This window comes from Halichoerus grypus, chromosome X, assembly GCF_964656455.1.
Source record: "Halichoerus grypus chromosome X, mHalGry1.hap1.1, whole genome shotgun sequence".
Lineage (NCBI taxonomy): Eukaryota > Metazoa > Chordata > Mammalia > Carnivora > Phocidae > Halichoerus > Halichoerus grypus.
The window spans coordinates 51,977,159-51,999,047 of record NC_135727.1 but is presented as its reverse complement, the minus strand read 5'-3'; the positions used below and the strand labels follow the sequence as shown (position 1 = coordinate 51,999,047).

Sequence of the window (21,889 nt, the reverse complement as noted above, 5' to 3'; positions counted from 1 at the left end):
AAATAAGGGTTATATGGTCTCACCAGTGAAATTTAGAGGACTCACAGCCAGAAAGCCAAACACACTATCAAAACAAAACAAAACAAAACAAAACAAGTCAACCTCCTAGAATCTTTGGAGTGTATGCTACATAAGGGATAGACTTTAACAATTTCATTTATTAGTATATCCCCAGTGACTGGAATAGACCCTGGTTCAGACCCAGTATGCAGCAAATATTTTTTGAATTAATAAACTAATAAATATCTAGAGAGACTATTCTATGTACTCAGAATGGTGATTAAAAGAATTTGGAGGTATAGGAAAATATAAAACTGATCATTGAACTCAAATGAAAACAGAGAAAAAGAGAGACAGAGAGAGAGAGTCAAGATTTAACACAGAGTGACAAAAATCAGACAAGTGGTTGCCTGCTGCTCTGGGGGATGGATTGATAGTAATAGTAATAGGATAGGAACATGAGGGAATTTGGGGCATAATATTAACATTCTACATCTTAATTGTGGTGGTTGATGCATTTGTCACAGTTCATCAAACTATAAACTTAAAATGGGTGCATCTTATTGTATGTAAAATGTCTCATATTAGTTTTCTAATGTTTCATAACAAACTAACCCAAATATAGTGGCTTAAAACAACACTCATTTATTAGCTCACAGTTCTATAGGTCATAAATATGGGTACCACATGGTTGGTGGATTCCTCCATCTTTAAATTCAGCAATGGATGAATCTTTTTTGCATCAAATCCCTGTCATGTTTCAAATTTCTCTCTCTAGAAAGAGTCTAGTTCCTTTTAAGTGTTGCTATGATTAGTCAATTACATCTGAAAAATCACTTTTGTTATTAAATATGACATAATCCCAGGAGTGATGTTTCACATATTCACAGATTCCACCCAGACTTAAGGGGAGAAGATTTTAAGAGTCACTTGGGTCATCTTAGAATTCTGACCTACACATACCCCAATAATGTTTATTTTAAAAGTAGATTAGCACATAGGGAATTAAGGATATTTTAATGTGGACCTTTAGCCACTCACTCCCATGTCCACATCTTGGAGTTAATCATCATCCAGAATTGCTCCATTTTTGAAATCTTAATCAACTTTCAAGTTATGAAATGCAAATAGACATACTACTTGTCAACAGAAATGGAGTAACAACACCTGATCAGGTCCAGGTGACAGAAAGGTTGAGCTACTCCTTCAAGCATTAATTTTACTATCATTATCATGGACACATTTTCTTCTTCTTCATTCTCCTGGGATCACATTCCAGTTGTCAGAACAGTGTGCATGGGAGGTGGAATTTACCAGCACTCTCTTAACTACCTCTTACTTCTGACAGCAGTGACTGATCACTGGTGAATTCCTTTCAGTTGTCAGTTTCTCTCTCTTTGTGTGTGTGTGTGTGTGTGTGTGTGTGTGTGTGTACATGCACAGGAACCAATTACAAAAAGATGCATTTGTGTGTGTGTGTGTGTGAATGTGCACAGGAACCAATTACAAAAAGATGCATTTCTGGCTTTATGACCCATTGATAATGCAGGTCTCACTTATTTTAGATGGAAAAAATAAACACTATATAATATTTATTGTATATATTCACAGATTTAAAAATCAACATTTGGGGTGCCTGGGTGGCTCAGTCGTTAAGCGTCTGCCTTCGGCTCAGGTCATGATTCCAGGTCCTGGGATCGAGCCCCGCATCGGGCTCCCTGCTCCGCGGGAAGCCTGCTTCTCCCTCTCCCACTCCCCCTGCTTGTGTTCCCTCTCTCGCTGTGTCTCTCTCTCTCTCAAATAAATAAATAAAATCTTTAAAAAAAATAAAAAATAAAAAATAAAATAAAAATCAACATTTGTGGGGTGCCTGGGTAGCTCAGTCATTGGGTGTCTGCCTTTGGCTCGGGTCGTGGTCCCGGGGTCCTGATATCGAGTCCCACGTCAAGCTCCCTGCTCCGCGGGAAGCCTGCTTCTCCCTCTCCCACTCCCACTACTTGTGTTCCCTCTCTCGCTGTGTCTCTCTCTGTCAAATAAATAAAAAATCAACATTTGTGAAAATTGTCTAACACTGTGATTGTCAATCAGCTACTTTTAATTTATGCTTAGAAAATACTATACAAAAGAAGGTACTATATTATGTCATGGACTTTATTAGGGAGCATGTGCTATGAATCTCTGTTCCCTTCACAGTAGTTGTCTGTTTTAGGAAAATGATCCACTTTTATATTTATATCCATGAGAGATTAATTGCTTTTCCACTAGTTTTATTAGAAAGAATGATAAAACATAAGCACACTTGAATTTCCACAATTTAAAAACTCAAAATTCATCACTAAACATTTTTAAACCTTCAGAAATATTTCTTTCCCCCTCAAAATATATAATGAGTTAATTCCAAATGCTTGAGGTTAAATTACTGTAGTATTTTTATTCAGTAAATTACATGGCAACTTGTAGAAGTTATAATTTAAGAAATGAATCTTGATAAGTGATTTTGCTTTATATATATCCCTATGTTTTTATTAAATATAATTAGACTATGTTCAAGTATGCATATGATATTAAGACTTAGGATAAGTGGCATGCCTTTCTTGCTAGCATATTATTCAACTGATATAGGGCATAGTGCATTTCTGGTCAGAATGATAGATAATGACTTTGTACAAGCTAATTTAAAATTGGATCCTTAATTTTCATTCATTTAATTACAAAGCACCATTATAAAATCTCTACCAAAATAGTTCACATAGCAGGCTGCTTTGAGGAAGCTTTTATGTGAAAGCACATTGTGTAAGCTTGGTCAGTCGCCAGAAGTAGTAGGATTTTGCTGAGCAAGTCATGGCCTTATTAGAGGATGCTGGCATAAACAGAAATGCAGATCAGTAAATGAAATGGAGAATAGAAAAAAAACAATAAAGATGGTGTATTAAAAAAGTTGAATGTAACTTATTAGAATACATGTTTAATAGTTCAGTGTGAGTAAAGACCTGAGGAATGACCTTTCATTTCAATATAAAAGAAATGTAATTATAATTTATTCCAATTGAGCTCTTTTACAATAATATAGGATCATTTAGAGTTGTCTGTGAAAAATGCTTTTATTGATGGGCTGGTGCTAATGATAAATTAACTCTTCATAATACCAAACATTTTGACTGGTAGAGAACTTATAGAAATGATGAGACTTTTAAGAGCTATTTCTTCCGGGAGAATAAAATAATGAGGAACCTATACTAGTGAAAACATCCCAGCTTCTTATGATGATATTTATATCTATTGCAAAACTCAGGCTTTGTAATAGAAATAGCATGGCAGCCAAATTTTCTTTTAAAAGATAAAATGAATCCTGCAAACAACTTAACTGTTCAATTAAAATAATTATATAATTTCATTGTTATTTCATGTATTGAGATGTTATAATCAGATACTTTGCATGAAATAGGCTTCATCCCTACATAGTAGGTCACATATGTTAGTCATAACACTGATGGGAAGAGAGATGACTGGTGACCCAAATCTTCAAATCTTCAGATTCCATCATGCTGCCTGCTCCTGTGCATGATTCCTGAGGAATATATATAGCACATAGGAGACAATGAATAAATGCACACTTCATTCTAGCTAGAGTAATGGCCTCAAATCTTTATGTAGTCTCAGGCTAAACTGGGCTGCACCATATGTAAATAAAGATGACTTTTTATGTACCCGATCCCCATCCAAGCCTAGCACCCAGACTGGAATTAACAAGAGTGACTTCTTAGCCCTTTTACTAGGGACCACTTTCTGGTCTTGACCCCTACCTTCTCTCCACCCTCAGGTCTTACACTCTGATATTGAGAGGTTGGAAAAGAGAAAATCCTCCTTGAAAAATCTAGTGTAGAATTGCTTAAACTGCCTTCTGTGCCCCAGACACTAACACTATGCTCACTTGGCTTTACATGAAAAGGAGTATGAGGGGGTCCCCAAAATAGAGAAGGTCCATCTTACCACACCTTTTACATGTAAGCACATCTGAAGCTTGAACTTATACTTCGTTCTCACATCAAAAACTCTCAAATTATGTGTTCTTTACCCTAATTAGAGTTGTTTCTTCTAGAAGATGGTGTTGTTAGCAGGGCATATTTGACCTTTCCCAGCAGTTAGAATGTGCCACTAACCGTAATTAGGACAAAAAGTGAAGAATAATTAGGCATCTCCTATTGGAGTTACTTTTCTTAATTCAGGGACACAAATCCTATCTAACACTTTATTGACCTAGTGCATATAAAGTAGTTCTTCAGCCAATCTAGTATTCAAGATAAACACATTATATAAACAACTTATAAATAAAAAGACTATGATAAATATTGTGAGATGTAGAGAGGATATGAAATACACATTAGAAAGAGCTACTATTCTGAGGGAGAAGGAATTGGAAGAAGTAGGATTTAAAGAAAGATTTGAAGTATGTGTAATCTCTTGGGGTGCCTGGGTGGCTCAGTCAGTTAAGTGTCCAACTCTTGATTTTGGTTCAGGTCATGATCGCAGGGTCATCAGATTGAGCCCCGCATTGGGCTCTGCCCTAGGCATGGAGCCTGCTTAAGATTCTCCAGGGCATCTGGGTGGCTCAGATGGTTAAGCGTCTGCCTTTGACTCATGTCATGATCTCCAGGCCCTGGGATCGAGCCCTACACTGGGCTCCCAGCTCAGCAGAGAGTCTGCTTATCCCTCTCCCTCTGCCTCTCCCCCTGCTTGTGCTCTCTCTGTCTTTCTGTCTCTCTGTCCCTCTCTCTCTCAAATGAATAAACAAAATCTTAAAAAAAAAAAGATTCTCTCTCTCCCTCTCCCTCCGTCCCTCACTCACATGCTCTCTTTCTCTCTCTAAAAAAATAAAATAAATGAAGTATGTGTAATCTCTCAACAGCTCACATAGTCTAATATAGTAGCTATCAATATGTGGTTTGAAGGCCAGCAATATTAGCATCACCTGGGACTTGTTAGAAATGCAAATTACCAAGTTCCACCCCAGGTTTAATGAATTATAGACTCTAGCAATAGGGTCCAGCAATCTGTGATTTATCAATCCACCATATGATTCTGATGCATGCTAGAGTTTGAAGACCACCGGTCAAATCAATCATTAATCCTATATTTATTAATTGACTTATGTGCTAAATAGATCCTTGGAAAATAGAAATAATTATAAGATACAGTTATTATTATTTAAAACATTCCAATGAGAGCCCAAATGTCCATCCACTAATGAATGGATAAAGAAGATGTGGTATATTTGTACAATAGGCTATTACTCAGCCATCAAAAAGAATGAAATCTTGCCATTTGCAATGATGTGGATGGAGCTAGAGAGTATTATGCTAAGGGAAATAAGTCAGAGAAAAATAAATACCACATGATTTCATTCATGTGTGGAATTTAAGAAACAAAACAAATGAACATAGGGAAAAATGAGAGGAAAACCAAGAAACAGACTTAACTATAGAGAAAAAAGTGATGGTTACCAGAGGGTAGGTGAGTGGGGGGATGGGTTAAATAGGAGATGGGGATTAAGAAGTGCACTTGTAATGAGCACCAGGTGTTGTATGGAAGTGTTGAATCACTAAATTGTACACCTGAAACTAATATTACACTGTATGTTAACTAACTGGAATTTAAATAAAAACTTGGAAAAAAAATAAAACACTCCAATGGAATTAGAATAGTCATCTTTGCTAATTTTTTAAAATTTTATTTTATTATATTATGTTAATCACCATACATTACATCATTAGTTTCTGATGTAGTGTTCCATGATTCATTGTTTTCGTATAACCCCAGTGCTCCATTCAATACATGCCCTCTTTAATACCCATCACCAGGCTAACCCATCTCCCCAGACCCCTCCCCTCTAGAACCCTCAGTTTGTTTCTCAGAGTCCATAGTCTCTCATAGCTCGTCTCCCCCTCTGATTCCCCCCGTTCATTTTTCCCTTCCTACTATCTTTTTTTTTTTTAAACATATAATGTATTATTTGTTTCAGAGGTACAGGTCTGTGATTCATCAATCTTACACAATTCACAGCGCTCACCATAGCACATACCCTCCCCAGTGTCTATCACCCAGCCACCCCATCCCTCCCACTCCAGCAACCCTCAGTTTGTTTCCTGAGATTAAGAATTCCTCATATCAGTGAGATCATATGATACATGTCTTTCTGATTAACTTATTTCGCTTAGCATGATACCCTCTAGTTCCATCCACGTTGTTGCAAATGGCAAGATATCGGTTTTTTTATGGCTGCATAATATTTCATTATATATATATATATATATATATATATACCACATCTTCTTTATCCATTCATCTGTTGATGGACATCTTGGCTCTTTCCATAGTTTGCTATTGTGGACATTGCTGCTATAAACATTGGGGTGCATGTACCCCTTCAGATCACTACATTTGTATCTTTGGGGTAAATACCCAGTAGTGCAATTGCTGGGTTGTACGGTAGCTCTATTTTCAACTTTTTGAAGAACCTCCATACTGTTTTCCAGAGTGGCTACACCAGCTTGCATTCCCACCAACAGTGTAGGAGGGTTCCCCTTTCTCCGCATCCCCACCAACATCTGTTGTTTCCTGACTTGTTAATTTTAGCCATTCTGACTGGTGTGAGGTGGTATCTCATTGAGGTTTTGATTTGGATTTCCCTGATGTCGAGCAATGTTGAGCACTTTTTCATGTGTCTGTTGGCCATTTGGATGTCTTCTTTGGAAAAATGTCTGTTCATGTCTTCTGCCCATTTCTTGATTTGATTCTTTGTTCTTTGGGTGTTGAGTTTGATAAGTTCTTTACAGATTTTGGATACTAGCCCTTTATCTGACATGTCATTTGCAAATATCTTCTCCCACTCTGTCGGTTGTCTTTTGGTTTTGTTGACTGTTTCCTTTGCTGTGCAAAAGCTTTTTATCTTGATGAAGTCCCAATAGTTCATTTTTGCCCTGGCTTCCCTTGCCTTTGGCGATGTTTCTAGGAAGAAGTTGCTGCGGCTGAGGTTGAAGAGGTTGCTGTGGCTGAGGTGGAAGAGGTTGCTGCCTGTGTTCTCCTCTAGGATTTTGATGGACTCCTGTCTCACATTTAGGTCTTTCATCCATTTTGAGTCTATTTTTGTGTGTGGTGTAAGGAAATGGTCCAGTTTCATTCTTCTGCATGTGGCTGTCCAATTTTACCAACACCATTTTTTGAAGAGACTGTCTTTTTTCCATTGGACATTCTTTCCTGCTTTGTCGAAGTTTAGTTGACCATAGAGTTGAGGGCTCTCTATTCTGTTCCATTGATCTATGTGTCTGTTTTGTGCCAGTACCATACTGTCTTTATGATTACAGCTTTGTAATAGAGCTTGAAGTCTGGAATTGTGATGCCACCAGCTTTGCTTTTCTTTTTCAATGTAAAATAGTCATCTTAACAGGCACACTGTAAAAGAAACCTAACACAAAGTCATTGATAGGGACCAAGGGACTCAAAGTGAAAGGAAGAAATTACAGAGACCTTCTACCTGAGTGGAGAGTTCCAAGGTATACAAAGGTGGAATGTACAATACACATCACTTCCCCTTTGTCAACATGGACATTATCATTCCCTTGATCCAGATGGCAGTTTTGAAAAATCAGAAAAGACACTATATCAGGGAGCCAGAAACAAGAAAAAGCAGAGCTGAAAAATCAGAATACAATCCAGTTCAAAGCCAGGATTCAGGGAACAATTAAAACAAATAAACATTGAGCTCCTTAGGGCGCCTGGGTGGCTCAGATGGTTAAGCGTCTGCCTTCGGCTCAGGTCATGATCCCAGGGTCCTGGGATCGAGTCCCGCATCGGGCTCCTTGCTCAGCAGGGAGTCTGCTTCTCCCTCTCCCTCTGCTTGTTCTCTCTCCGTCTCTCTCGCAAATGAATAAATAAAAATCTTTAAAAAAAAAAAAAAAAAAAAAAAAAAAACATTGAGCTCCTTAGATGTATAAATGTATAGTTCTCATCAATCTTAGAAAACATTTGGCCATTATTTCTTCAAACATTTTTTTCTCCTCTCTCACTCTCTTGTGACTCCAGTTTACAGGTATGCCAAACTGTTTATTTTGTCACTGCTTGACATGGTTCCCTTTCACTTTTTTAGTCTTTTTTCTCTCTATGCTTCAGTTTGCATAGTTTCTTTTTTTTTTTTACTTTAAAATATGTTTATTATGTACTTTACATTGAGCATTTCAGAAAAGAAAATAATTACAATGATTTCAAAATGCAATTCCTAGACTCGATAAATATCCTTTATAATTATACCCAATCAATATCTGGAATTGTATGTAGACCCTATGTCAGCTAACAAATAAGTAAAATAACTATATTAATCTCAGGGACAAGAAACATGCACGATCACCTAAGTCACTCTGCCACTGTGCCTTTTTTTTTTTTTTAAGATTATTTATTTATTTGCCAGAGAGAGACACAGCAAGAGAGGGAACACAAGCAGGGGGAGTAGGAGAGGGAGAAGCAGGCTTCCTGCTGAGCAGGGAGCCCGACGCGGGGCTCGATCTCAGGACCCCAGGATCATGACCTGAGCCAAAGGCAGATGCTTAACGACTGAGCCACTCAGGCGCCCAGCCACCGTGTTTTTTTAAAAACATGATTCTCATTTGTTTCAAGTACATATACATTCATTGCAAGAGTTAAATTAGACCACTGATGTTAACACCTTAAAACTATGTATGATCTTTGTTACCTTAAAAGAAAATTCAGTTTTGTACAAAGAAATTCAAAAAGAAACTTTTCAGGACCCTTGATTAGAAGCTTCGGTGACTGCTGTACTATTCCTGTGTACATAAAGGTTCAAGTAAGGCCAACAAAGAATGTTTCCTCTTTCCATTGAAGACAATCCAAGGAACAGGTAAATTAGCATTCTATAAACTAGCTAGCCATCAAGAGGTTACCAATAAAGGACGCTTTACGTGTGTGAGGACATTTAAAAGCCTCAGCCACTGTTACAAAGACACTAAAACATTTAGAGTATTATTTATGAATACAAGCATAATTGGTGTTTTGTCTTCTATAAATAATCATCTTTGAAATGCTCAAAGTGAGTTCCAACTGTAGCTCTTTCCTGATGTGAGAAGAGGTGGGTACACATGGGATGATCTACTGATTTACCTTCTCAAAGTATTCTTTGGAAGCAGTTGGATGTGGCTTGATTGTAGGAGAATCCGAGGTCCAGTTTGCTGGGCAGACTTCTCCATGGGTTTCCACAAACTGGAACGTCTTCACCAAGCGGAGGGTCTCCTCCACACTTCGGCCCACGGGGAGATCGTTGACACTCAAATGCTTGATGACTCCATTGGGGTCAATGATGAAGAGACCTCTTAGAGCAACACTGGGGCCTTCCAACAGCATGCCATAGTCTCGGGAAATCTGTTTAGTCAAATCTGACAGGAGTGCGATGTTCATGTGGCCCAAGCCGCCATTCTTCCTTGGTGTGTTGATCCAGGCGAGATGGGTGAAGTGAGAATCCACTGAAACAGCAACAACTTCACAGTTCACGTCGTGAAATTCATTGGCTTTGTCGCTAAAAGCAATAATTTCTGTAGGACACACAAAGGTGAAGTCCAAAGGATAGAAGAAAAGCACCAAATATCTCCCCTTAAAGTCATCAAGGCTTAGGTCTTTGAACTCTCCGTTGACAACGGCGGTGCCCTTAAAATAGGGCGCGTGCTGGGTGACGGCAGGAGCATGGTATGAGGAACTGGTGCTAAAAGCCAATTTTGCTTGACCAGAACCAGACCATAATACATTTGTCAGGCATGTTCTTCGGGAAGCGGCAGGTCTAAGGGCTGCAGAGACAGAGATGCCCCAAGGAATAGCACTCACATGTCGGGCAATCGAAGCCCGGAGAAATCGTCCCACTGCGGCCGCCATCTTCAGTGCGCGCGGGACTCGGGGGACTCCAGTTTGCATAGTTTCTATTGCTATGTTTTCAAGTTTACTGATCTTTTCTTCTGCAATATCTAATGCTGCTTATCCCATACAATAAAATTTTCATTTCAGATCTCTTTAATTTCTCTTTTCATTATGTTCATGTTTTCCTTTGCCTCCTTAAGTGTATGGAACATACTTATTACAGCTGGCGTAATGTCCTTGTTTGAAAATTCCATCATCTCTCATTTCAGGGTGTTTTTCTTCTGTTTATGGGTCACAATTTCTCTGCTTCTTCACATGTCTAGCAATTATTTTAGTGAATGCCAGACATTGTGAATTTTATGTTGTTGAGTACTAGATTTTATTGTGTTCCTCTAAAGAGCATAAAACTTTATTCCAGCAGGGAGTTAACTAATATGAAGATCATTTGAATGCCTTTGAGGCTTATATTTAAGCTTCTTTTAGCCCCACTACTAAGGTATGACCTTCTTTTTTTTTTTTTTTAAGATTTTATTTATTTGACAGAGAGAGACACAGCAAGAGAGGGAACACAAGCAGGGGGAGTGGGAGAGGGAGAAGCAGGCTTCCCATGGAGCAGGGGGCCCGATGCAGGGCTCGATCCCAGGACCCTAGGATCATGACCTGAGCCGAAGGCAGACGCTTAACGACTGAGCCACCCAGGCGCCCCTAAGGTATGACCTTCTGAGATGGCTTCTAAATGCCCCAGATATTCAATAATGTCTTTCCATTCTGACCATTTAGAACCAAAATGATTCCTAGTCTCCTGTGAACCTTTGAAACTTGTTTGGTATACAGATTCCTGATAATTTTTCTTTCCCTAACAGTTGTTATTTGCCTAACCTGATAGAGTTTTACATGATGTATGCACAGACTAGTTTCATCCAAAGACTTAAGGAGACTCCTGTGTAGATCCCTCCTCCCTAGTACTCTGCCTCACAAATTCTAGTTGCACTGGCCTCCCTGAATTCTGATTTCCTCCATTCAGGGAGATCTTCTCTCCTTGTGCTGCTGTCTAGAAAGTGTTTCCACCAGAAAATCAAGGTTTTGTAGGGATCACCTCATTTATTTCCCTCCTCTCAGGGATCAAAATACTGTACAGCCAATTGGACATTGTCCAATGTCTGAAAACAGTTGTTTCAATATATTTTGTGCATCTTTCTAGGTGTTTATGGTAGGAAGGCAAGTCTCACAGGAGATACTCTTTATGGATGGAAGCAGAAGTCCCCAAACTGCCCACCATAAAAACATGTAAGAAAATATAGCCACAAACAAAAGGGTCTTAAGGATGGGGAAGCTGAGAGAGTTGTGCTGATATATATTTGGTAAACATCTCTTGGAGTAGATAAAGTATTTCCTACTGAATCCTGGTTTGTTTTAAAGGTGTCCTGACCCCAATAACTGAGCATTCCATATGCACTGACACTAATAAATAATTGCTGTAGACATTAAATACTTCTAAAAGAATATCTAATTTATTCTCCTTATCAACAAGTCAGATAAAATGCAGCATTTGAATTACCTAGCAGATTTTTCTGTTCTTTTTTGGGGAAAGATGCTTTTTTATTATACAATAATATATGCTTATTATAAAAAAATTAAACAACAGAAATATATAAAAGAATAAAAATAAAACCTATCCACCCCATTTCTTTCATTGTTAACACTTTGGTGTATCTATCTGTAATCTATATCTACATCTCCATATCACAAAAGTGGATTTCTTTACCACTGCCCAGTACCATTGAAGAAGTAGTAATGGGACTTTCTCTATTACGCTACCATCACCCTTCTTTTTTGGGGGGGTGGGACTTACCAGAGTCCTGGGACATTGCCAAAGAGAAGTATCCACAAGGAACAGTTTGAATGGGATCCAGAAAAGCTCAGGGCCTACTTCTGCTGGATGAACAGGAGTGAGGACCACAGGCAGGTCTTAAGGCAAAGTTTTGTCTCACAGCTAAGAGGTGACAAGACCCTTTGGCATAGTTATATACTCGCTTAACTAGTGATGAATGTTTGCTGGTATTGATTCAACTTTCATTTGGCTTTCTGACAGTGGCTACCAAGAGTACCTGGTTCCCCTTAATGCTAATTCTCTGCTATCATCCATATTCCCCCAGGTCCAGTCTTTTTTCCTCTGACTTATGACCATCTCCAAGGACTTTTCTTTTATCCCCACAAACACACTTCCTCTTACCCAAGAGACTCCAATCTAATCTCTTCCCATGACTAGGGGTGGAGTGGGTAGACAGGGTCTATTTTTCTTCTGTTTTTTTTTTTTTTTTTGTAAGCTTTGTACTGTCACCAACTCTATGTTCTGCTTTCAAGAGGGCTTTCCCTTTTGTTTCTCCACAGACTTGTTTGAAAGTGAAAACAAAATTAAATAAAACAACAGAGGTATATATTAACTCTTCCCCTTTTAATTCTTGCTATAACTATGCCAATCTACCTCCAAACCAGGCAAGTGAATATGATTGATGAGGGAATATGATTATCAGGAAGATCAGGAAGTGAAAGAAGAAAGAAAAGAACAAAAATGTAATTCAAGGTCATATTCTGCATCCTTACAAGCCACTACATATAGAAATGCTTCATAATACTAACATATTACTGTGTAAATTACCATAATATATTTAACCAGCCTCATTGATGCATACAACTAAAGGAAAACATCTTATATCTGCTCAAGTTTGAACAGCACTTATTTCTATAGGAAAAAATTCCTGAAAGTGGAAATGCTGGATCACAGGGTATATACTATTTAAATTTAAAAGATAATATCAAATGGCTTTCCAAAACAGTGTACTGATCTATAGTTTTATAAAAATGTATGAGATTGCAAACACTAGATATAAAAAATCATATCAATATTTGCCTATCTAATAGTTTAAAATATTTAATTTTTAAAAAATTCTGTTTTTATGATTAATAGGTTGAAAATATTTTCATATGTGTATGAGTTATTTGTATTTCTTCTATGAATTGTCTCTTTATATCCTTTGTGACTATTTAATTTGGTTGTTATTCTTTTATTTATTGATATGCAGCAGCTCTATATGTGTACAGATATTAATACTTTAGATGTTATACATTGCTATATATGTTATACATTGCCTACATATTACACATGCTTTTTCTAGTTTGACATTTGTATTTTTGCGTTATTTACAGAGTTGGGTTTTTTGCTATGTAGAGATGAATCCATTCAATAAATATTTATTGAGACTCTACTATGTGCAAACCTCTAGTCTGAGTTATAGAGGCATAGTGATGATCAAGACAGACAAGGTTTCAGGGAGCTTACATTCTAATGGAGAAACAGTAAAATAAGTAAACAAGAGGTGTATAGAATGTAGTTGTGTGATAATAAAAATAAACAGAGTGACAGAGTAAATGAGAATGGTCAGTTAAAATCTTACTGAGGAGATGACATTTGAGGTAAGAATTGAAAGATGAAAATGAGTCAGGCAAGTAAAGTTATAAGCAGTGGAAGGGGGCTTTAGGGTTAGGGGAAAGTTGAGGGATGGGGAGGAACAGCAATCCAAAGTCTAATGTGTCACTAATGTGTACAAATATTGGCCAAAGCATTTATCATTATATTTTAATTATGTTCATTCATCTTTCTTTTAATCAAACCATAGGCTCCATGAGGTAGGTGATTATATCTTATTCATCTATGTAACACAGAGCCTGGGTCAGTAGTTGGCATGTAGTAGGTATTTCATTATTAATTATCCTTGAATTGAAGGAATGGGTATTAAATTTTACCTAAGGCCTCTATGGAGACACTAATTTATTTTAATCTATTAATGCTACATTAAAATAGCTCGCTCAAAAAAATTCTTCATTCTTGAAATAATATGATAGATTGCTATCTCCATATAATGCCAAATGTGGTTTACTAATATTTTATATAGTTATTTTTCATCTATATTTATAAGTAAATTTGGTGTATCTTGCTCACATTTTGAGAACAGGTTTATCCTGACTACAAAATGTAATGAGTAGGTATACAGTTAGGGGTCTTAATTTCAAACAGCAGAAAATGACACTGGTTAATATAAATGAACATGGTGTTTATTAGAAGAATGCTGGATATTTCACAGAATTCATAGGAAGATCGAAGACCTAGAATCAGTGTGAAGGCATGAAATGAACCACTGGAGGATAAGGGTCAGCACCACAGTTTACATCTTGCTGTTGGAACATCTGGTGAACACACTGCTGGGATTGCTATCATTGGATACTGGATATCGCAGCCAACAGCCACTGTCAAAAGAAGTCTTTCCTATTCCTGCTTCTATGGTTTAGATTCCAAGTCCCTGGTAGGAAGTCATATGTTTATCTCTTAGGGTTTTAAGGTAGAGAGAATATCTGGCCTTTTTAGTTTCTATAGTGGAAGGCAAGTTAAGTCCTGCCTTCTCCTAATACTCTGCGGGGCATTCCTCAAACATAAAAAGGGGGTTCAAATGCTGGACAGCCACAAAATGTACGCAAGAAACCCTCCCCCAAAAAGCAAAACAATAACTCAAATCCACTCCAGATGATTTTAAACATTTTTAATGAGCTTGAATAGACTACATTGTATGGGAATTTGCCCATTAATCTGCCAAGGCTGAGAATTTCCTGGGAGAAATTCTTGAGTCCTTATATTTTAGTGTTGTTCATGGTTATTGTTATTCTTAAGTTGTCTTTTATTTATTTATTTATTTATTTATTTATTTATTTATTTATTTATTATTATATGAGAGCGCGCGGCAGGGAAAGGGCAGAGGGAGAGGGAGAGAGTCTCAAGTAGACTCTGCACCGAGCACGGAGCCTGACACAGGGCTCGATCTCATGACCCTGAGATCACCACCTGAGCTGAAACCAAGAGTCAGTGCTCAATCAACTACCCCACCCTGGTCCCCTCAAAATAAAAGACATTTAAAATCAGTTGCCTAATTTCAGGAAATAACAGTGACATAGATTGAATCTTATCAGGCTTGGTGCTTTAATAATCCTTTCCTACCCACAGGTGAGGCCACAGATGCCTCATGAAAGGTTGCTACCTCTATATTCTAACACCTAAAGGTATTATTTCCTGGAACCCTTTCCTTATCCTGCCTCTCAGCATACTTCTTCCATCTTGGCAGCCTTCTGATTGCAGTTACACTGCTTAACTCCTGCTTTTTTACCTCTCTTCCCTGCTCCTTTGAGTAGGCTCTCTCTGAATTATTTGGTTCTCCATACCAGCTTTGTTCCCATGCCTCCATGCTCTGTAGGCCACAGGCCGGATCCAACCTTCCCCCATGCTCGGCAGAGCTTAAAGGAGGCTCCTTGAATATCTATGATCTTTAGCATAAAGATTATCTGAGATAGCAAAAATTCTGAAGTTTATAAGTATGCAAGAGATTTGGAAAGGAGATAACCATGTCTCTCCTGTTCTTCAATCCAGGCAGGACTAATACTATGCCACTAGACTAAAATGCAAAAATGGTCCCTCCCCAACTTGGGACCTAGAACATTAAGGATTTCAGGTTCAGCCATTACTCAGTACTATTCCTGAAATTCTCCATCTTTTGGATATTTTTATAATTTGTGGGTACGTGTGGCTCCTTCACTAGGCTGAAAATGCCTATGTCTTATTCACCTTTGTATTTCCTACATGGCCTAGTAGAGTACTTTATATGTATAGGCACTCAATAATTGTGTAAAATAAATAATAAAACAAACTATGGGGGGAAAGAGAATCAATAATGGGGGAAAAGATGACTATTCAAGAATTGTGTTTACATAAAATTGGGATGTGATCCATCAAACGAGGATTTGTCTAGATTGGTTTGGGTAGTGACAGAAAAATAATTATAAATACGTATAATATGTTTGTAACCTTATTTTCTTTAGAATCTACTAATGAAGATGGGGAGGAGAGGGTCCAATAATAGTAAAATTTAATCAATCTCTCAGCCTCCAATAGCTGTGTATTCTCCCTTCCAATTCAGGGGCCGAAGCAGAATCAAGGTGTGGCTCACATGGTTTATGAATGGCTAGTAATGGCTTTCCTCCTTTTTATAGCATTTGTCATCTCTGCCTCTGTTGCTCCAGACCTGGGCCCTAGCCATAACTACCACATTTGTCATACCTCTGGATGTCAGCTATCATGTTGTAGCCTTAGTTGCTTTTCCATTCCATTCCAAGAGTGATTTCTGCCCTTACTTATACAACAGTATACAACAAAGAGCATTGCCTTGTGCTTTCAAGTTCTTAGGATGACTCTAATGCTAGAGCTCTTTTATTTGACCTATTATCTATCAGAGCCAGAATCACCCCCAGATCCTGAGCCTCCAGCACAGCACAGATCCACATGTGCTCTACACATGTGCTTGCCCCTTTCCCTCTAACACAGATCTTTCTTTTTCTGATTAAACCAGTTTACCTTAATTATAACTCCCCTTAAAGTTTGTTCCTTCCTATCTGTTAAACTGAATTTCAGTTCAGAGGAAGTCTCTTATTCTCCCAAAACTCAGGTTGGGTTATTAGTGCTTGGGGCAGATATCAATTTCAACTTACTCACTTCTTATAACTCATATTGAAGTCCTTAAGCCCTCATATAAATAAATCCCTGATGAGTCTGCCCTCCTGGGCATCTAGACAGCCCTGGACATGATTGAATCCACAGTGGTACTTCTACAACTTAGCCTCTCACTCTAGGACTCCTGCTACACTTGAGTAGCTTTTATAATAATTAAGAAATAACAAAATTGTGAGAATAAAATAAGAGCAAGCATGTGAAAATGCTTTGCATATTGAAGTGCTTTGCCAATACAGTATCTTATAATTAGTTCCTTATTGTTTGTTTGTTTAATGGAAATCCATGTCCATGGGGAAACTGAAGGCATCAAACAGGGAAAGTAAAAAATAAAATAGGGGACCTGGCTGGCTTAATCAGTAGAGCATGTGACTCCTGATCTTGAGGTTGTGAATTCAAGCCCCATGTTGGGTGTAGAGATTATTTAAAAATAAAATCTTAAAAATTATAATTAAAAAAATAAAAGATAAGAATGTTTGATGGAGAAATCAAGTCAATACACACATGAAGGGTAATTCAAAATCTATGCTCTAAATAGAATTTCTGTGGGCATATTTGAATGCAATAGACCCTTGCCAAATGAATAGAGATAAAAGTTGGAAGATGGTCCCAGAGTACCTAAAAAGTAGTCATACTCAGCCTACATACTTTAAGCAACAAAAAAATAAGTGAAGCTATATAGCATGGAGAATTACAAAGCTTGACTCCAGAGGTCAATTACTTGGGTTTATATCTGAGCCTATCATTTATGAGCTCTAGGTGAATTTTGACAAGGTACTTAATCTCAGTCTCTCATCTGTATATAATAGTACTGCTTCTCCCATGGGTTTTTGAAAGTATTACATGAGTCAATGCATATAAAGCACTTACTAGCAGATCATGCACATTACCAAGTGCTCAGTATGAGTAAATTTTACAATTCATCTACTCATGCCATTGTATTTCACAAAAGCAAGTTGAATAGGGCTAGAGTTTACCCAAATATTCACTGAAGCAGAAATTTAGAGACTTTTATTTTTCAGTGTGGTAGAATTTAGTGAATGTTACCTGTAACTGGACTGAAAATTACTTCTTTAGTTTTAAGCAAAAGTTAGGAAGTAGTCTAGAATATTCAAGTGATGTAACTCTTATCATATAAAACTAGCTCATTTGCCCTTTTGCTTACAATATGGGCACAGGGACACACTCATTATAGGACAAGATCAGGAAATAAGTTGATATTAAAATGATTAAAAATCTCATTTATTCAAAATGACTGCTATAAATGGAGATTATTTGTAAAATTGCTATAGAAAACATAATTTATATTCATGGGCAGATACAGTTTTATTTACAAATATCAGATAGTTTACAGTGTACTTTGTTTTTTTTTTTTTTTAAAGATTTTTTTTATTTATTTATTTGACAGAGAGAGACACAGCGAGAGAGGGAACACAAGCAGGGGGAGTGGGAGAGGGAGAAGCAGGCTCCCCGCGGAGCAGGGAGCCCGATGCGGGGCTCGATCCCAGGACCCGGGATCATGACCTGAGCCGAAGGCAGACGCTTAACGACTGAGCCACCCAGGCGCCACCCAGTGTACTTTGTTTTAAACTACTGCCATAAATGGAAATTACTTCTCTACTCCTATAGAGAGCTACATTAATAATTGTACGTAGATATAGTTGAAGCTCTGAATGTTAGTGAGTGTATCAAGTAATTTGTCCTAAAGTACAACCTTATAAAAGGAAATTACTTTCATAACCATTTGAGAGCTTAATTACTAATCAAACATAGATACAGTTTTAGTTACAAATATTAGAGTTTATTGTGTAAAACATTTTCAACAATTCTTGAAAACCAAATGCTTAACAAAGACCATAAAATGTTCTCCATAGTAATACTTTAAAAATTCTGTTTACTAAAACATGAATTTTGAGCAATAATAAAAAAATGATGTGGATGCCAGAAATGCTTATATTCTTTCCCAGAAAGGCACAGGAGTGAGTCAGTAATATTCCCATTGGTCTAAAAGCAGGGCTGTCTGCCAGAGTCCTGACTCATAAGCAGCCTGTTGGCCATATTCAGCAGAGGAGCTGGCAGTTGATTAGCTCTACTCTGAAAATAAATATCCTATCATTGCTGACAATGAAAATCACCACAGTTTAGAGAATTTTTAAGACTATACCATAATTTACATTAACCAAGATAGACTATGCATGCGTGAAAACCCTCAATATAAAGATACCGTGTCATGACATATATCCTCATGGAATTTAGTTAAGCAGGTATTTAATAGCTGATTCTCATTGCAGTCAACTCAACCATTTGAAGCTGATTATCCAGTTTCTGGGTTATCCATGTCTTGCTTTTTCTCCTAGTGCTTCCTCTGGCTGACAGCCTTTTGACCATTGCTCATTAGCACCTGCAAAGGATAACTGAAAGCAGATGAACTCAAACCACTCAATTATGCTTCTCATTAGCAGGGTTCTGTCCAGGAGGTGGTTGCAACTACTAGGTAAAATTAGGTTTCTGGATTATCAGTGGCTTTCAATATCCACATTGTTTCTGTCCCTCATGACCTTGCATAATCTAGAGTTGGTCATGTATACATTATTTGTCTTACCATATGGGAAAGAAGTGGATCTTTAAAGGGAAAGTTAAAGATACTAGCTATCTGTTCTCCTGCTGAGAATTTTCCCTAGTTCCTTTTTTGCATAGCTAACTAACAGGAACATAAGGTTCTGTGAGAATTCATACTAACTGTTATTTGTTTAAATTTTTATTGTAATTGGTAAAACCCTGAGAGTAATCTTATGGACATGTGGGTATTTAGCCACATTTCTCATATTTGAAAGGCTTTTTGTGAGCATTTTAAACACTTATTTTGGCAACTCATTACCTATACTAATCTCAATCAGAAATACTGTAGCCAGGGAGTGCCAGTAATAATATGCAGTTAAAGGTGTATCCTATGATGCATGAAGAAGGGTGTGCCTCCCGTGAAAACAAGAATTATATATCTTTCTAAATCATGAAATACTTCAGTCTACTATAATCTTTGTTGTTCTGTGCATTTGAACATTTTAATTATAAAAGAATTACATGTAATTTTAGAAAATAGAGATAAGCATAAAAATTGCCCATAATCTCACCAGTGATAACCAGTTGCAATTTTTGTGGTAAATGCTTACAGAACTTTTCTGTTCATAAGTAGATTAACTCACCATCCTCCAAGTGAGGTCATATGTAATTTTGTTTTTTAACTTGCTTTTTTCACTCAATATGTCAGGCAGTTTTTTTCTATGCTAGTAAATACACTTTTATAATATTCTTTGAATTGGATACACAGTATTCCATTATATGAGTGTGCCATAATTCATTTAAATATCCTAGGTTTGGATATTCAAATGGTCTCCAATTTTTGTTATAGTAACAAATGTCATAAGAAACACTCCGGGATGTAAATCTTTGTGTGCATTCTCAATATTACCTCAAAAGAAAAGAACTAGAAATGGAATTCTGGATCAAAGGGTATGGATGTGTGTCCATATATTTTTTCCTTAACAAATGCCCAAACAGTAGCCATACTAAGATTGTACATATTTTCCACAAGAGTGGTATCAGTAATATACTCCTTAGGATTGAATATACAGAAAGTAGTGTAACTCCTGAGGTGTGTGTGTGTGTGTGTATGTGAATATGTGTGTGTGTGTGTAACCTTTTAGTTTAATATGGTGTGGCTGACTGTCACACTGATCTTGTTTTTGCTAGTGGTTTCTACTTCATGCACATATGTATATTTAATTTTTATAGTTTACTGGTATCAATCAATTTAAAAGAATAGATAGGCACCAAAAATACTTAATTTCTCCTGATGAATTATTACAAAACACTAAATGAACTTATCTTAATGTGCTCAAATAATCTACTGTAATAAAATCTATTCCTCCCCTGATAAATATTCTGAATATTCTTTGTACTACATTATATTCAATCTCAAAAGTAAAAACAACAAAAACAAACCAAAAATATCTACCTACAGCTTTTTTATTTTTACTAACAACCAAGAGTGAAGTGACTAATATCCACCACTACCACCACCCCACACCACCTAAAGGAGAAACATATTATCTGAAAACATACTGAAATCTCCAACATATTTTCTAACATCCACAATCTTCCTACATACCAAGTCTTTTCCATCTCAGTAAATGATAGCTCCTTCCTTCCATCTGCTTAGGCTAAAAACATTGGTGTCATCCTTGACTCGTTCTCCTTCTCTCACATGTCATATCCAATCCATCAAGAAATCCCATTGGCTATACATTCAAATTATATCTTCAATCTGACCAGTTCTCAAAACCTGCACTACTACCACCCAGGTCCAAGTCACCATCATTTATCGTCTGAATTACTATAGTAGTCTCTTAATTGATCTTCCTGCTTTGACCTCTGTACTCCTACAGTTAATTTTTCACATATCCCAAGAGATTCTGTTAAAAATATATGTCAGATGGGCGCCTGGGTGCCTCAGTTGGTTAAGCATCTGCCTTCGGCTCAGATCATGATCCCAGAGTCCTGGGATCGAGTCCCGCATCGGGCTCCCTGCTCTGCTGGGAGCCTGCTTCTCCCTCTCCTCCCCACTTGTGCTCTCTCTCACTATCTCTGTCTCTCTCTCTCAAATAAATATATGTCAGATCAACTCACTCTTCTCCTTAAAACCTTTTAATGGCATCCCACCTCACTTTGAGTCAAAGCCAAAATCCTTACAATAAACAACAGGACCCTACAGAACCCTCTCACCTTTCAGCATTCTCTTTCAACCCCTCTCCTATTGCTCCCCCCACTTCTCACTTCATGTCAGGTACAGTGGTCTCCATTTCATTTGTCTAATAGTAGTGCTATAGAGAACTTGCACTTAAAAAAAAAGAACTTAGTTTCTACATGGCTACAGAAATAGTAGTTAATAAACAATCCACTGCAATGAGCTCAGTGTGCTTTGTGCCCTTCACTCACCCACTGTGGAATATCCCAGTCATTTCTTAAACCTCACTGAACAAATTCATTCAAATAGTAAATATTTATTGAGCCTATTACGTTCCAGGCTAGGCATATATCAGTATGCTAGGCATATATCAATAAACAAAACAGACGAAACTTCTACCTTAGTAGAGTTTTAATTCTATAGGGGGAGAAAGAGAGATCACATAATAAGTAAATTGTGAGGTATGTAAGAAAGTAATAATGTAATGGAACAATATAGAACAGGGGTATGGGGTTAGGAGTTTGCACATGTATGTATGTGTAAGTGCTGCGTATGGGCAGTTGTACTGTTGTTCCTTGCCACAATAACATACTTAGATTTGACATATTTCTTGCATTGTATTTTGT

At 37.3% G+C, this 21,889-nt stretch overlaps 1 long non-coding RNA gene and 1 pseudogene across 1 annotated transcript in view; both read right to left on the bottom strand.

Moving 5' to 3' along the window:
• Positions 1-8,175: 8,175 nt before the first annotated feature.
• On the bottom strand, positions 8,176-9,957 carry LOC118528324 (thioredoxin-dependent peroxide reductase, mitochondrial pseudogene; annotated as a pseudogene).
• An 8,210-nt stretch (positions 9,958-18,167) lies between these two features.
• Positions 18,168-21,889, bottom strand: part of LOC118536170 (uncharacterized) — a 69,302-nt gene continuing 65,580 nt past the window's right edge. The window contains exon 4 of the long non-coding RNA XR_013444651.1: positions 18,168-18,920. This is a non-coding gene — a long non-coding RNA (uncharacterized LOC118536170). The remainder of the gene's footprint in view (positions 18,921-21,889) is intronic.